Below are 16,614 nucleotides of genomic sequence, written 5' to 3'. Positions count from 1 at the left end.
AGTGACAGGTGGTGACGGGGTGATTGACTGGTGATTGACAGGTGATTACAGGGGAGAATAGATGTATACAGTACACAGGGGGGGAGGTCTGGGGGGTCTGAGGTCATTCTGAGGGTGTGGGCGGGTGATTGGGTGCCCTAGGGGCAGATAGGGGTCTGATCTGATTGGTAGCAGTGACAGGTGGTGACAGGGGGTGATTGATGGTTGATTAGTGGGTGATTAGATGGCAGAACAGATGTAAACAATGCACTTTGGAGGCGATCTGATGGTGTGGGAGGGTGATCAGATGCCCGTAAGAGGCAGGTTAGGGTCTGATCTGATAGGTGGCAGTGACAGGTGGTGATTGATGGGTGATTGATGGGTGAATGACAGGTGATTGACAGGTGATTACAGGGGAGGATAAATGTATACAGTACACGGGGGGGGGGGGTCTGGGGAGGATCTGAGAGTGTGGGGTGGTGATCAGGAGCCCCCAGGGGGCAGTTTAGGACCTAATCCTAAAAATAGTGTTGTCAGATAGTGTCAGGGAGTGATTGATGGGTGATTAAGAGGCGTGATTGGGTGCAAACAGGGGTGTGAGAGGTGGGCAGGGGGGGGTCTGAGGGGTGCTGTGGGCGATCAGATGGAAGGGGGGGCAGATCAGTGTTCTTGGGTGCTTACCTAGGTGGCTGCAGCCTACCCTGGTGGTCCCTCGATCACTGGGACCACCAGGGCAGGAGGCAGCCTGTATAATACGCTTTGTATACATTACAAAGCGTATTATACAATTCCATGGCGGCGATCTGGGAGCTAGTAACCCGCCGGCGCTTCCGAATGGCCGGCGGGTTACTGCGCGAGGGGGGGCGGAGCCTGTCGCCCACGGCTAATCGCGTCACGAATGACGCGATCGACGCATAACCACGCCCACCGCTGCCGATGGGCGTATTGCGGTCGTTTGGGCCCAGCCCTTGCCGCCGCCCATCGACTGTGGGCGGTCGGCAAGTGGTTAAAAGAGCTGTTTTGGTGGTACTTTTCAGCAACAAATATGAGCAAGGAGCAATCTAACAAGACCTAACTAAGCATTCCCTATCTCTGCAGCAACCTCTCTCCCTTCTCTCACTAACCCAGCAGAACTCAGAATGAGTACATGGCCGACGCTGCTGCCTTTTATGGGGGGGGGGAGGCTCCAGAAGGGAGTGCAGCCTGATTGGCTGCCATGTGTCTGCTGACTGTGATGTAGAGGGTAAAAGTTTAGCCCAATGATGTAGTATAGGGGGCGGATCGAACTTGCATAAAGTTCGCGGCCTGACGCGAACCCGCGATGTTGCCGCGAATAAGTTTGTTTGCGAACCGCTCGGGCCATCTCTATTGTGGCCACCTTTAGGCTGTGTGTCTGGTTTAACCTTAACCTGGTAAATGCATAAAGTGAGGTAAAACATTAGGTATTTCAGTGGTAAGTATGCATTAAATAAATAATAGTAGTCTTTAATTGTCTTCCACCGTGATGCTCATCCGAGCTAGGATATCCGAGATACTCGGATATCCTAGCTCTTTTTTTACTATTCGAGCTCGAATACCGAGCTCGAATAGTATTAGCTATCCGGGCTGTGCTATCCGAGGGCACTCGGATAGCAATCAGCTATCCGGAGATATCATAGCTATCCGAGCTCGGATAGCGTCATCAGCTCGGATAGCGTCACGTCAGACGTCACCTTGGGTCCTCACAAGCGAATCAGAGGGCTCCCAGCCCTCTGACTGCAGCCAATCACAGAGGGGGAGCCTGGCCAAGCCCCCCTCTATAAATAGCGGGCGCCATGTTGCCTCATTCGTCCTGCTTGCGACTTACTGACTGATTGTACTGAGAGAGACTGCTCCAGTGCTTTTTGTCTGTGCAAGTGCATTTATTGCTCAAAACACTTGATATTCACTAGAGATGTAGCGAACGGTTCGCCGGCGAACGGTTCCAGGCGAACATTGGGGGTTCGCGTTCGCCTGCTCCAGGCGAACTTTTCCGGAAGTTCGATTTGCCCCATAATGCACTATGAGGATCAACTTTGACCCTCTGCATCACAGTCAGCAGGCACATTGTAGCCATTCAGGCTACAGTAAGCCCTGGAGCCCCACCCCCCCTTATATAAGGCAGGGTCCGGCGGCCATTATACTCACTCGTGTGTCTGCTAGTGAGAGGAAAGGGACAGCTGCTGCAGACTTGTTCTTCTAGGGACAGATTAGTTAGGTTCTTGGCTGCTTAGTTTGCTCCTGGCTGATTGTTATTGCTTTTATAGCACCCTAGCTCTTGTCAGAGCTCATCCTGTACTTTTTTTTTTTACTGTGTGTCAAACTGACACTTTTGTTGCATGCACAGCCTTGCTAATTGATAGTGTGTGTGTGCCACTGCCAGCAGCCCAGCACATTCAGTGACTGACAACAAGGATCACTCCCAGGAGAGGAGAAAAGGACAGCGCTCCACAGTAATATAAAAATATATATATAAATTTGCACCAATGTCACCAATTATTGTATTGGGGATCCGCAGACTTCAACCGAGTACACACACTCTCCAACAAAATCCAGTCCACCAAACGAAGTTGCGATCACAATCCTGCCTCCCCAATATGAGCCTAGGATTTCCCTGTAAAAGAGCAGGTGATAGTGCAATACTGCCTTTTAAGAAGCACCACGTGAGTCACTTCAATAGTTTGTGTAAATAACGGCCTCCACCAGGACAATAGGAAAGCAAGGGGGATCTATACGCCCCCTCTGTGAGTCTCACTCACCAGATTGTTTCTTGGGTTTTATGCAAACAAGCCCTCCTTCCTGGGCAACAGCAGCAACAGTTATGCAAACAAGCCCTCCTTCCTGGGCAACAGCAGCAACAGTTTACTGTTTACTGTTGCTGCTGTTGCCCAGGAAGGAGGGCTTGTTTGCATAAAACCCAAGAAACAATCTGGTGAGTGAGACTCACAGAGGGGGCGTATAGATCCCCCTTGCTTTCCTATTGTCCTGGTGGAGGCCGTTATTTACACAAACTATTGAAGTGACTCACGTGGTGCTTCTTAAAAGGCAGTATTGCACTATCACCTGCTCTTTTACAGGGAAATCCTAGGCTCATATTGGGGAGGCAGGATTGTGATCGCAACTTCGTTTGGTGGACTACATTCAGTGACTGACTGCCTGTGTGTGTGACAGGGAGCTGCACATTGTACTACCCAGTACTGCATATACCCAGTACCTGTTGTGTTTACTTAACCCACCTCATCACTGCATATACCTAGCTTTGTGTTGAGTGAACCCAGCTCACTGCATATACCTACTACCTGTTGTGTTTACTTAACCCACCTCATCACTGCACATAACTACCTGTAGTGTTGAGTGAACCCAGCTCACTGCATATACCTACTACCTGTTGTGTTGAGTGAACCCAGCTCACTGCATATACCTACTACCTGTTGTGTTGAGTGAACCCAGCTCACTGCATATACCTACTACCTGTTGTGTTGAGTGAACCCAGCTCACTGCATATACCTACTACCTGTTGTGTTGAGTGAACCCAGCTCACTGCATATACCTACTACCTGTTGCATTTACTTAACCCACCTCATGAGTGCACATAACTACCTGTTGTGTTGAGTAAACCCAGCTCACTGCATATACCTAGCATCCCCCCGAGATGGACAAAATGGACAAACCAGGTAGAGGAAGAGGTAGAGGCAGACCCAGAGGAAGGCCACCAGGCACCGACAGGTCTGTGCGAGGTGGTGTTGCTGTGATTTTGTGCGGACCTGCCCCAAAATACAGTGCTCAGAAGAAGGCACGTGCCATCACTTCCCAAAATCGTGAGGAGGTGATTGAGTATTTAACACAGAACACCTCATCTCCCGCAGCCACCAGCGCTACAACAAGCACCACATCCACTGCATTTGACACTTCGCAGGAGTTATTTGGTGGTGGTGGTGGTGGTGGTGGTGGTGAAATCACCGAATCACAGCCACTACTGCAACAACAAGAAGAAGGCGCAGGTACACCACCTCCTACGTCTGAGTTAGGTGCCGATAGTATGGACGTAACGTGTGTGGATGTGGATGATGGACCACATATGTTCCCGGTAGAGGAGATGACCAGGGGGACAGTTCAGAGGAGGATTCAGAGAGGACTAGGAGGAGACGACTCCATGATAGAAGCAGAGGGAGCTCGTCCTCAGAAACAGCTGGGGGCAGTGTCCGGCGCCATGTATCGCCAGCTATGGCCAGACAGCCAACATGCCCTTCAACGTCAGCTGCTCATGCCACCATAGCGCCATCAGCCCAGGGGGGCTCAGCGGTTTGGAAATTTTTTAACGTGTGTGTCTCAGATCGGAGCAAAGCCATCTGTTGTCTCTGCCAGCAAAAATTGAGCCGTGGAAAGGCCAACTCTCACGTAGGGACAAGTGCCTTACGAAGGCACCTGGAGAGAAGGCACAAACAGCTATGGCAAGAACACCGGAGGAAAAGCAGCACCCCTCAAAAGACAAGTCACCCTCCTTCTCCTCTTCCTCCTTCAGGTGCATCATCTTCATCCACTTTCTCCCTTGCACCTTCACAGCCACCCTCCTCCACACTGCCTCTTCCCTTCAGCGGTTCCTTCTCCTCTGCCCACAGCAGTACCCAGCTGTCCGTGAAGGAAGTATTTGAGCGGAAGAAGCAAATGTCTGCCAGTCACCCTCTTGCCCGGCGTCTGACAGCTGGCGTGGCGGAACTATTAGCTCACCAGCTATTACCATACAAGCTGGTGGAGTCTGAGGCTTTCCGTAAGTTTGTGGCCATTGGTACACCGCAGTGGAAGATACCAGGCCGCAATTATTTTTCACAAAAGGCCATACCCAAACTGTACCGTGCAGTTGAGAGGCAAGTGGTGTCATCTCTGGCACACAGCGTTGGGTCAAGGGTCCACCTGACCACGGATGCCTCGTCTGCCAAGCACGGGCAGGGCCACTACATTACATACACAGCCCATTGGGTCAACCTGGTGACCGATGGCAGCAAGCAGGGAGTACGTGGCTGCGCAGAGGACCGACTTGTCACACCTCCACGGCTTGCAGGCAGGCCTCCAGCCACCTCCTCTCCACCTGCTATCACCGCTTCGCTGTCGTCATTCTTCTCCTCCTCCTCCTTGGCTGGTGTCACCATCTCCTCTCCAGCTACACAGCCCCAGCACCCCAGGGCCTATGCTGCATGCCAGGTGCGACGGTGTCATGCAGTGTTAGACATGTCTTGCCTGAAAGCGGAGAGTCACACTGGAGCAGCTCTCCTAGCTGCTTTTAACAAACAGGTGGAGCAATGGCTGACCCCGCACAAGCTTGAGATCGGCAACGTGGTGTGTGACAACGGCAGCAATCTCATTGCTGCGTTGAATTTGGGAAAGCTGACACACATACCCTGCATGGCACATGTGCTTAATCTGGTCGTGCAAAGATTTGTGTCCAAGTACCCAGGCTTAGAGGACGTCCTGAAGCAGGCCAGGAAGTGGTGTGGGCATTTCAGGCGCTCTTACAAGGCCATGGCACGCTTTGCGGAGATTCAGCGTAGAATCAACTTGCCGGTGAGACGTCTGATTTGCGATAGCCCGACTCGCTGGAATTCCACCCTGCTGATGTTCTCTCGCCTGCTAGACCAGGAGAAAGCTGTCACCCAGTACCTTTATCATTACAGTACAAGGACACAATCTGGGAGGATGGGGATGTTGTGGCCCAACAACTGGACACTGATGCAAAATGCATGCAGGGTCATGGAGCCCTTTGAGGAGGTGACCAAACTGGTGAGTCGTGATGAGGGCACCATCAGCGACTTGATCCCCTACGCCTACTTCCTGGAGCGTGCCGTGCGTAGAGTGGTGGATACAGGTGTGGAGGAGCGTGAACAAGAAGAGTTAGGGCAGGAGGAGTCGTGGGAGCCATTTACACACGAACCCGATGTTTCCACAACACCGGCGGCAGCACAGATGGGGGAGGAGGAGGAAGAAGAGTCGTGTGGGGAAGGAGAGGAGTCAGACTCTGATGATGGTGATGATGAGGAAGGTGTTTCTGTGGAGGAGGAAGAGGCGGCGGAAGGAGAACAACCGCGGCAGCCATCACAGGGGGCTTCTGCTGCTCCACGTTCCCGTGGTATTGTTGGTGGCTGGGGGGAGGAAGAGGAGTTGCGTCCCGTCACTGAGGAAGAGCAAGAGGAGATGGAGAGTACGTCTGCATCCAGCTTTGTGCAGATGTCCTCTTTCATGTTGTCCATCCTGTTGAGGAACCCCCGTATAAAAAAACTCAAGATGAATGACCTGTACTGGGTGGCCACGCTACTAGACCCTCGGTACAGGCACAAAGTGGCGGACCTCTTAGCAACTCAACAAAAGGCGGAAAGGATGCAGCACTTGCAGAACAAGCTGTCGATGATGCTTTACAATGCATTTAAGGGTGATGTGGCTGCACAACGCAATCAAGGTACCACTGGCAGTAACCCTCCTCCTCCCAAGTCCACACAGGCAAGAACAGGACGCTCCAGCGATCTCAGGGTGATGTCGGACATGCGGACGTTCTTTAGTCCAACTCCTCACCATAGTCCTTCCGGATCCACCCTTCACCAACGCCTGGACCGGCAGGTAGCCGACTACCTGGCCTTGAGTGTGGATGTAGACTCTGCGAAAAGCGACGATGAACCCTTGGACTACTGGTTGTGCAGGCTTGACCTTTGGCCAGAGCTGTCCCAATTTGCCATACAACTTCTCTCTTGCCCTGCCGCAAGCGTCCTGTCAGAAAGGACCTTCAGTGCAGCTGGAGGCATAGTTACTGAGAAGAGAAGTCGCCTAAGTCACGACAGTGTTCAGTACCTGACCTTTATCAAAATGAATGAGGAATGGATCACGGAAGGCTACTGCACGACCGAAGACTAAGTTAGTCCCCACACACAGCATCTCTGCCTGTAGGCCGCTTGACTGCCTTCTCCGCCACTACCAACAGGGTCCAGGACTCTAGGCGGATTCCTGAATTTTTAAGGTCGCTGCTAGCAGCGGCCGCTACACTTATTTTTCTGGTGCGTGTACATGTGCCCATCCCCCTTTGTGATCATTACCTTGCCGCGGTGAAGGGACTTGCGCATCACAATGAAGCAATGACCGCCGGCTATTTGAGTGTCTCGGGTGGGGGTGGCACACAAAAGATAATAAGGTCGTTGCTTCATTGTGGTCAGACCAAATTTGATCAGCTGGACAGTCACTGTTCTGTCATTCAGTTACATCAGCCGGGCGAGCATATGGGCTGAAAAGCCACCATCACCTGCACTCTCGTCATGGTGCGCACCAGTCCAGCACGGCCGTCATTACACAAACGGCTGTTTGCAGTCACTGCATACCTTTCACTGCATCTGTGACTGCACATTATACCTGGCAGTCAGTGCATAACTTGCACTTGAATGGATACACTTTTAAACAATTTAAAAATACAACCATCTAAACTTTCAAACAATTTAAAAATACAACCATCTAAACTTTCAAACAATTTAAAAATACAACCATCTATCATTTTCAAAAAATTTAAAAAAAGGGCAAAAAAACTTGCCCTCCGTAAAACATTCTTGGCAAATGCTTTCGACTTGGTTTGTCTTCCGCTAGCTCAAGGGTCCATCTGACCACAGATGCCTGGTCTGCAAAGCACGGTCAGGGCAGCTACAGCATGGGTCTCAGCAGGCTCCCACTTCGGGCCGGAATCCAACCTTCATTCCCCGCGGTGACAATGGCAGACTTTCCCTTCATAACGGATTCCCGTTAAAGGATTTAAAGCTAATTCATTTCAATTAGGGCCGCAAAAGGTCCTCCTGAGTCCTGTATTGTTATTTTTGGTCACTACCTCTGGGCGGGCGTGCATGCCTGCCTGCCTCCCTCCTTGCCTGGATGTGTGGTGGTAGACGTTGATCAGGCTCCAACTCCGGAACGCAATACAAGAGGGAGCTCGTCCTCAGAAACAGCTGGGGGCAGTGTCCGGCGCCATGTATCGCCCGCTATGGCCAGACAGCCAACATGCCCTTCAACCTCAGCTGCTGATGCCACCGTAGCGCCATCAGCCCAGGGGGGCTCAGCGGTTTGGAAATTTTTTAACGTGTGTGTCTCAGATCGGAGCAAAGCCATCTGTTGTCTCTGCCAGCAAAAATTGAGCCGTGGAAAGGCAAACTGTCACGTAGGGACAAGTGCTTTACGAAGGCACCTGGAGAGAAGGCACAAACAGCTATGGCAAGAACACCTGAGGAAAAGCAGCACCCCTCAAAAGACAAGCCGCGGAGAACAACCGCAGCAGCCGTCACAGGGGGCTTCTGCTGCTCCATGTTCCCATGGTATTGTTCGTGGCTGGGGGGAGGAAGAATGGATACACTTTTAAACAATTTAAAAATACAACCATCTAAACTTTCAAACAATTTAAAAATACAACCATCTAAACTTTCAAACAATTTAAAAATACAACCATCTAAACTTTTAAACAATTTAAAAATACAACCATCTAAACTTTCAAACAATTTAAAAATACAACCATCTATCATTTTCAAAAAATTTAAAAAAAGGGCAAAAAAACTTGCCCTCCGTAAAACATTCTTGGCAAATGCTTTCGACTTGGTTTGTCTTCCGCTGGCTCAAGGGTCCATCTGACCACAGATGCCTGGTCTGCAAAGCACGGTCAGGGCAGCTACAGCATGGGTCTCAGCAGGCTCCCACTTCGGGCCTGAATCCAACCTTCATTCCCCGCGGTGACAATGGCAGACTTGCCCTCCATAACGGATTCAAGGATTTAAAGTTAATTCATTTCAAATTCACAGCAGGGCCTCGAAAGTCCGCCTCCTGTATTGTTATTTTTGGTCACTACCTCGGGGCGGGCGTGCATGCCTGCCTGCTGCCCTCCTTGGATGTGTAGTGGTAGTCGTTTCTCAGGCTCCACACCGGATTCCATCCCTCATTCCCCGGCCTTTACCCGGGGTCACAAATGGCAGACTTGCCCGCCTCCATATGATTCTCGTGAAAGGAATGTGGTGTCATCTTTGCCCGCAATAACTGGTTCTCGTTAAAGGATTTAAAGTACATTCATTTTAAATACACAGCAGGGCCTCGAAAGTCCTCCTCCTGTATTGTTATTTTTTGGTCACTACCTCGGGGCGGGCGGGCGTGCATGCCTGCGCGCTGCCCTCCTTGGATGTGTAGTGGTAGCCGTTGCTCAGGCTCCACACCGGATTCAAACCCCTCATTCCCCGGCCATTACCCGGGGTCACAATGGCAGACTTGCCCGCCTCCACAGGATTCTCATTGTAGCGGTACTGAACAAGTACACAGCAAGTAGAAAATGTAATTTAAAAACAAAACGTAAGCTTTTTAACAATGCCATGGAAAGTTGAGAAGGAAGTCACACATTACCTGACATCACTGAGTGAGGAAGAGCAATCTCGCCATGTTGCGCAGTAGTCCAGCATGGCCGTCACTACACAAACAGCTGTTTGCGGTGCGTTACACAGTGAGTTTGGTGTGTCAGTGTGAAGCAGTACTCTAATTACACTCCCTGATTGATGTATACACATGCAAGATGTTTGAAAGCACGTTAGGCCTGCAATTTAGCATTCAATGTGATTTCTGCCCTTAAAATGCTGCTTTGCGTCACATCCAGATTTTTCCCCGGGACTTTTGGCATGTATCCCACTCCGCCATGCCCCCCTCCAGGTGTTAGACCCCTTGAAACACCTTTTCCATCACTTTTGTGGCCAGCATAATTTTTTCTATTTTTCAAAGTTCGCCTCCCCATTGAAGTCTATTGCGGTTCGCGAACTTTTCCGCGAACCGAACCTTCCGCGGAAGTTCGCGAACCGAAAATTGGAGGTTCGCGACATCTCTAATATTCACCTGTATTGCTTTGTATTGTAGATAGATAGATTGTATTTTAGGCAGTTTAGTTTGTGTGATTAGGGACTAGGGAGGGAGACTGTCACTGGTGCTGCTGCAGCAGCTAGGCCCTGTGCCTAGGCAAGGCAGCCTGCCCTGCTCTGTGCTCTAGTCTCTAGTTACCTGTGCTCTCACCTGTCCTACTCTACTCCTGTACTACTTCTGTGTTAGATAGATTATTGTACTATTTTGTAGTTAGCAAGGCCCAGCTTTACTGCTATACCTGTCCTGTATCTGCTCTCTGTAATCTAGTCACACGTGTTCTATTGTTTAGCTAGATTCTTCTATTGTTTAGTTAGTACTGTAGTGTACTCTAGTCTGTGTATAGGGACCGTCCGTCACCGCGTTACCTAGGGTCTTTGTGTGCGCAGTGCACGTCTGCGCTGTCTGCACCCTCTCGTTAGTGCTACACCCGTCCTATTGTTTATATTACTTGTATTGTGTATTCGCTGAATTGTACTGTACTGTAGTCTGTGTAGAGGGACACCGTCGGTCAGCGTCAGCTAGGGTCTTTGTGTGCGCACTGCGCACTCTCTCGTTAGCGCTACACCGATCTCTGCTGTAGAGTACACCTGTCCGTCACCTCACACACCCACCACCACCAGTCCCACCCCATTAAAGTACCCCACTTGTCCCACCCACCTTTACATACATAACTTTTTTTTCCATTTGTATAATATTAAAAATATACGATGTCTGGCACTGGCAGCCGCGGTTTGGGCAGGGGCAGCAAGGACAGCGTCAAGAGAGGAGGTCGTGGCAGCCGCGCCACCAATACCACCATGCGCAGTTCTGTGTCTGCACCGGTGGCTATTCCGCCATTAGCCACTGGCCGTGGACGCCTTGGCCGCCCAACAGCTGGGAGTCACGCTGCAGAGACACAGCAGCAGCAGCAGCGTGTGGCGCAGATGTTCCTCCCACCGCCAGGTCGTAGCCGTCCTATTGAAGGGAAGGAAGCAGACTCTGTGGTGGAACTGATGGTGGATGAGCAGGCCACCATTAGCTCTGGAACCGAGTCCTCCACCCCCGCCACCACTCCTGTTCGCAAGAGCAGCAGCAGCCGCCCAGCACTGCCTGGGGAGGAGGAGGAGGAGTGCAGTTCTCCAGCCCCAGCGGGTGACACCAGCACCCTGTCACTCAGCACCTTCTTATCCCCAAGCACAGTGGTGAGTGTCCATCAGCCCATGCATTCAGAAGGAGAGTTTGTGGGGTCATCCCAGCAGGACATGTTTGCAGAGGGGGAGGATGATGATGACAGGGTGAAGGACAGAGACTGGGTGGCAGATCCTGGGGATGTCATCAGCTCTGAGGAGGAGGATGCGTCTGCGGGCCTTGCTAGAAGGATCAGCATCGCAGACATAGGCAGGATCAGAAGTGGGCATGGTATGCAGGCCACACAGCGTGCTGATCCGGAGGCGGAGAGTTCTGCCAGTGCCACCGGCCGCACCAAGAAACCCCCCCCCCCCAACCACCACAGGGAGACCAGCGGCAGCAGCACCTTCCAGCCGAAGGGGCAACTTCACCTCCCCAATTTGGAATTTTTGCACCATGCCATATGTGGAGTGCAAGTATGCCACCTGCAACCAGTGCCGCCAGCAGCTCAGCAGAGGGAAGGAGCCCTCTGCGTACGGCACCACCTCTCTGGTGAACCATCTGGCAGGGAAACACCTTCATGAGCATGAGGAGTTCATGAAGTTGAAGGAAGCTGGCAGTGGCAGTGGCAGACCCGCCACCACTGTGAAGCTGTCGGCAGCAGCCACCCGTCCTCCTCCACCTCCTCCAGCAGCACCAGCAGGAGTGCGTCAGAAACGCACTGCTCCTCCTCCCTCTGCAACTCCTGCCGCCGACACTGAGGCCTGTTCTGGCAGCCAGTCCTCAGTGGCCTCCTCTGCTCCCTCCAGTGATTCCAGTTACAGCAAAAGGCGTTGCCAGACCCTGCTCAGCGACACCTTCCAGGGGGTGGTCAGGGTTCTGCCTCCCAGCAGCCGTCGCGTGCATCAGCTGAACGGCTTGCTGGCATGGGCATGTGCTCCCAACTCCTGCCTTATTCCCTTGTGCAGGAGGGGAGCGACATGCGTGCGCTCCTGATGTGTGCAGCCCCCGATTGGCCAATCTCCAGCCGACATTTTTTTGCATGCACGGCCATCCCTGCACTTCACCGCTCTGTGATGGCCAATGTCGGGAGAGGGCTGGATCACGCGGTGGGTCAACAGGTCCACGTCACCATGGACTTGTGGAGCAGCCGGTTTGGGACAGGCCGCTATCTGTCCTTCACCGCGCATTGGGTCAGCTTGGTGGAAGGGGGTGAGGAGGGGGGGGGAGAAGCATCGGGCACTGTCAGAGCAGCAGCAGCAACAACGCAGTGGGTGGTGCCACCATGCAGGGTCAGCAGAATTGCAGCAGGTTCCTCTGATCTGCTTCCATCCTCCGGTACACCAGCCCAAACCCCCCGCCTCAGCAGCAGCGTAAAGCCCCGCCACTGCCAAGCGCTGCTGGAATTGGTCAGCCTGGGGAAGACCAAACTGACGGCGAACCATGTCCTGGCCAAACTCTGAGAGCAGGAGAGGAATTGGCTGACCCCCAGAGGCCTCAGAGTCGGAGAGGTGTCCGACAATGGGGCAAACCTGGTTGCTGCAATCAGCAGGGGAGACCTGACCCACATCCCCTGCCTGGCGCACGTCCTGAACCTGGTAGTCCAAAAGTTCCTGCGGACCTACCAGGGGATGGACCGACTCCTTGAGGTGGCAAGGAAGGTTGTGCGTCATTTCCAGCACTCGCCTGCAGCCGTAGCGAGCCTGGAAGAGGTGCAGAAGGAGCTGCACCTGCCACAGCACTGTCTCATGATCGATGTTCCAACTCGCTGGAACTCCACCCTGGCGATGTTGGAGCGTCTGGTTGACGAGCAACAGTTGCCGCCATCACTGCAACTGGGCGTGCCGCCACCAACCTCCCATCCATCATCTCCATGGAGGACTGGGGGCACATGCAGCAGGTGTGCTCAGTGCTGGCACCCTTCCTGCAGGCCACCAACATGGTAAGCAGGGACCATGCAATGGTGTGCGAGTGGGTCCCCTTGGTGTGTGTGCTGGACAGGGCCCTGTATGCACTGCTGGAAAAGGGAGCGGCAGCCTTGGACCAGCAGGAGCTGCAGGCAGCTTCACAGGCCACCTCTGAGGAGGAGGGCTTGGAGTTGGTGGAGGTCCCTGACCTTGCTGCTGATGAGGGGGAGCAGCAGAGCGCAGCTGGACTAGTGTGGAGGTGGAGAGAGGATGAGGTGGAGGAGGCAGAGGATGAGGAGGACAGCACTGTCGGCTCTGGGGCTGCCGATGATGTGCCAGCAGACGTGGCCAGACTCTTCCCAATGGCAGCGCACATGCTGAGGTGCCTGTGCAAGGACCCAAGGGTCATCCAGATGAAGCAGAGGGAGGACATCTGGATCTGCATGATGCTGGACCCACGTCTGAAGGAAAAGCTCAGCCAGTTCCTGCCTGCAGGAGGAGACCGTGCGCAACAAATGAGGGATTTGCAGCTGTCCCGTGTTAAGCGCTTGGAGGAAGCCTTCCCTCAGCCATCCACCACCACTGTCCAGCCAGCACAGAGGCAACAGCAGGTGCCTGCATCCACCAGCAGCAAGCGCACACGCACCACAGACCTGCTGTCTCTGACCAACGAGCTCTACATTAGTGTAGAGCTGCCAGGGACTAGAGAGGAGGAGCCTGCAGCAGCATCCTTCTCCTGTCACAGACAGTGCTTGACCCGCATGGTGGCTGACTACATGGGGTCCTTCAGCGGGCTTGACAGCGTTGCCCCTGTTGATCCCATGGAGTATTGGGTCAAGCACCTGCCGATCTGGAGGGAGCTTGCGCAGTATGCCCTGGAAGTGCTCTCCTGCCCCCCTTCCAGCGTACTGTAGAGCGTTTCTTCAGTGCAGGCGGTGGAGTCGTCACTGAGAAGCAATCTCGTCTGTCTCACAAGTCTGTGGACAGACTGACGTTTCTCAAAATGAACCAGGCTTGGGTGGAAGGGAATTCCTGGCCCCTGTTGTCGGCGAGAGGGGGACATGAAGTGACACACACACATTACACCTGCTGCTGCTGCCCATGCGCCACCAGCTATTTACGCTCAAAAATAGCTGCATTTCTGAAAAAAAAATGTAATAATTTTGTGTTATTATTTTAGAGGTGTCCGGGTTGAAAACTGTGCTGTCCCAATTGTGTATTGGACACAATGTGGGCTTCACGACCGCTGTCTGGAACCTCATGGTGTTCATTTACGGCCCTGGTACCACCGCTAGGAACCAGGGCCTATTATGTCTCACTGCCTGCCCTCCTGCCTGCTGCCTGCTGCCAGTCTGCCACACACTCATCCTCCTCACGTTGCCTGCTGCTGTATTTCCTCCTGCTGTCTGTATGTTTCCACTGCCAGGGAGCACATTACAAGTTGCTGCTGCCCATGCGCCACCAGCTATTTACGCTCAAAAATAGCTGCATTTCTGAAAAAAAAAGTAATAATTTTGTATTATTATTTTAGAGGTGTCCGGGTTGAAAACTGTGCTGTCCCAATTGTGTATTGGACACAATGTGGGCTTCACGACCGCTGTCTGGAACCTGATGGTGTTCATTTACGGCCCTGGTACCACCGCTAGGAACCAGGGCCTATTATGTCTCGCTGCCTGCCCTCCTGCCTGCTGCCAGTCGGCCACACACTCATCCTCCTCACGCTGCCTGCTGCTGTATTTCTTTCTGCTGTCTGTATGTTTCCACTGCCAGGGAACACATTACAAGGTGCTGCTGCCCATGCGCCACCAGCTATTTACACTCAAAAATAGCTGCATTTCTGAAAAAAAAATGTAATAATTTTGTGTTATTATTTTAGAGGTGTCCGGATTGAAAACTGTGCTGTCCCAATTGTGTATTGGACACAATGTGGGCTTCACGACCGCTGTCTGGAACCTCATGGTGTTCATTTACGGCCCTGGTACCACCGCTAGGAACCAGGGCCTATTATGTCTCGCTGCCGGCCCTCCTGCCTGCTGCCACTGCCACACACTCATCCTCCTCACGCTGCCTGCTGCTGTATTTCCTCCTGCTATCTGTGTTTCCACTGCCAGGGAACACATTACAAGGTGCTGCTGCCCATGCGCCACCAGCTATTTACGCGCAAAAATAGCTGCATTATTTTGAAAAAAAAAAATTAAATTATTTTAGAGGTGTCCGGGTTGAAAACTGTGCTGTCCCAATTGTGTATTGGACACAATGTGGGCTTCACGACCGCTGTCTGGAACCTCATGGTGTTCATTTACGGCCCTGGTACCACCGCTAGGAACCAGGGCCTATTATGTCTCACTGCCTGCCCTCCTGCCTGCTGCCTGCTGCCAGTCTGCCCCACACTCATCCTCCTCACGCTGCCTGCTGTTGTATTTCTTCCTGCTGTCTGTGTCTCCACTGCCAGGGAACACATTACAAGGTGCTGCTGCCCATGCACCACCAGCTATGTCTCGCTGCCCGCCTGCCTGCTGCCATTGCCACACACTCATCCTCCTCACGCTGCCTGCTGTTGTATTTCCTCATGCTGTCTGTGTCTCCACTGCCAGGGAACACATTACAAGGTGCTGCTGCCCATGCGCCACCAGCTATTTACGCTCAAAAATAGCTGCATTATTTTGAAAAAAATTTTTAAATTATTTTAGAGGTGTCTGGGTTGAAAACTGTGCTGTCCCAATTGTGTTTTGGACACAATGTGGGCTTCATGACCGCTGTCTGGAACCTCATGATGTTCATTTACGGCCCTGGTACCACCGCTAGGAACCAGGGCCTATTATGTCAGTCACATCACACTGCCTGACAGACACTACTCCTCCTCCTGTAGCTGCATTGAGCTTCTGCTGTCTGTGTGCTGATACCACTGCCAGGGAGAACAGAAGAAGAACTATTTTCTGCTGCCACCCACTCTCCTACCAGCTATTACCACACTACAATAGCTGCAACTACTTCCTCCTCCTGCTGATGTCTGTGTTTTACCACCGCCAGGGTACACAGAAAAAGGTGCTGTGGCTTGCAATGTGCCACTACCTATTATGCCATCAACACAAATATAACTGTGGTGTTATTAAAATAAAATATTTCCACAAATGAAGTAAAAAAAAATATTACAAAAGAAAGGAAAACCAAGACACATAATATAATGATAGAGAAGAAGAGGAAGAAGAAGAAGAAGAAGGAAGAAGATATAGAAGAAGAAGAAGATATAGAAGAAGAAGATGAAGAAGATATAGAAGAAGAAGAAGAAGATATAGAAGAAGAAGACGAAGAAGAAGAAGATATAGAAGAAGGCGAAGAAGAAGAAGATATAGAAGAAGAAGAAAAGATACAGAAGAAGAAGAAGATATAGAAGAAGAAGATATAGACGAAGAAACAGATAATTGAAGAAGATACAAGAAGTAGAAGATGAAGAAGATTCGAGTAGAAGAAGATATAGAAGAAGAAGAAAAAGAAGAAGATATAGAAGAAGAAGAAGAAGATATAGAAGAAGAAGATGAAGACGACGTAAATGAAGAATTCCAACTTACAACCATTTTGGACACACCTTCTCATGCAAACACTTTTCATGAAGTTAATTTACTATTTTTGATACCTTTTTTATAACTACTACATCACCACATAATCACTTGATGTTTTTGTTCATAAAAAAGGTGGTTTCATG

General features: G+C 51.6%; 1 protein-coding gene across 2 annotated transcripts in view; it reads left to right on the top strand.

Moving 5' to 3' along the window:
* LOC137531902 (cofilin-2-like) overlaps positions 1-16,614 on the top strand; it is a 102,961-nt gene that overhangs the window by 54,491 nt on the left and 31,856 nt on the right. Inside the window, exon 1 of one of the 2 annotated variants that reach the window (XM_068251913.1) lies at positions 2,864-2,929. The exons of the other annotated variant lie outside the window; for it this stretch is intronic. The gene's annotated coding sequence lies outside the window, so the exon portion shown is untranslated. Of the gene's footprint in view, positions 1-2,863; positions 2,930-16,614 lie in introns of those variants that run through there. 2 annotated transcript variants of the gene reach the window in all.

The sequence above is a fragment of the Hyperolius riggenbachi genome, chromosome 9 (assembly GCF_040937935.1).
Source record: "Hyperolius riggenbachi isolate aHypRig1 chromosome 9, aHypRig1.pri, whole genome shotgun sequence".
Lineage (NCBI taxonomy): Eukaryota > Metazoa > Chordata > Amphibia > Anura > Hyperoliidae > Hyperolius > Hyperolius riggenbachi.
Note: the sequence above shows the minus strand (reverse complement) of the source record. Positions and strands in the feature narration are given on the sequence as shown.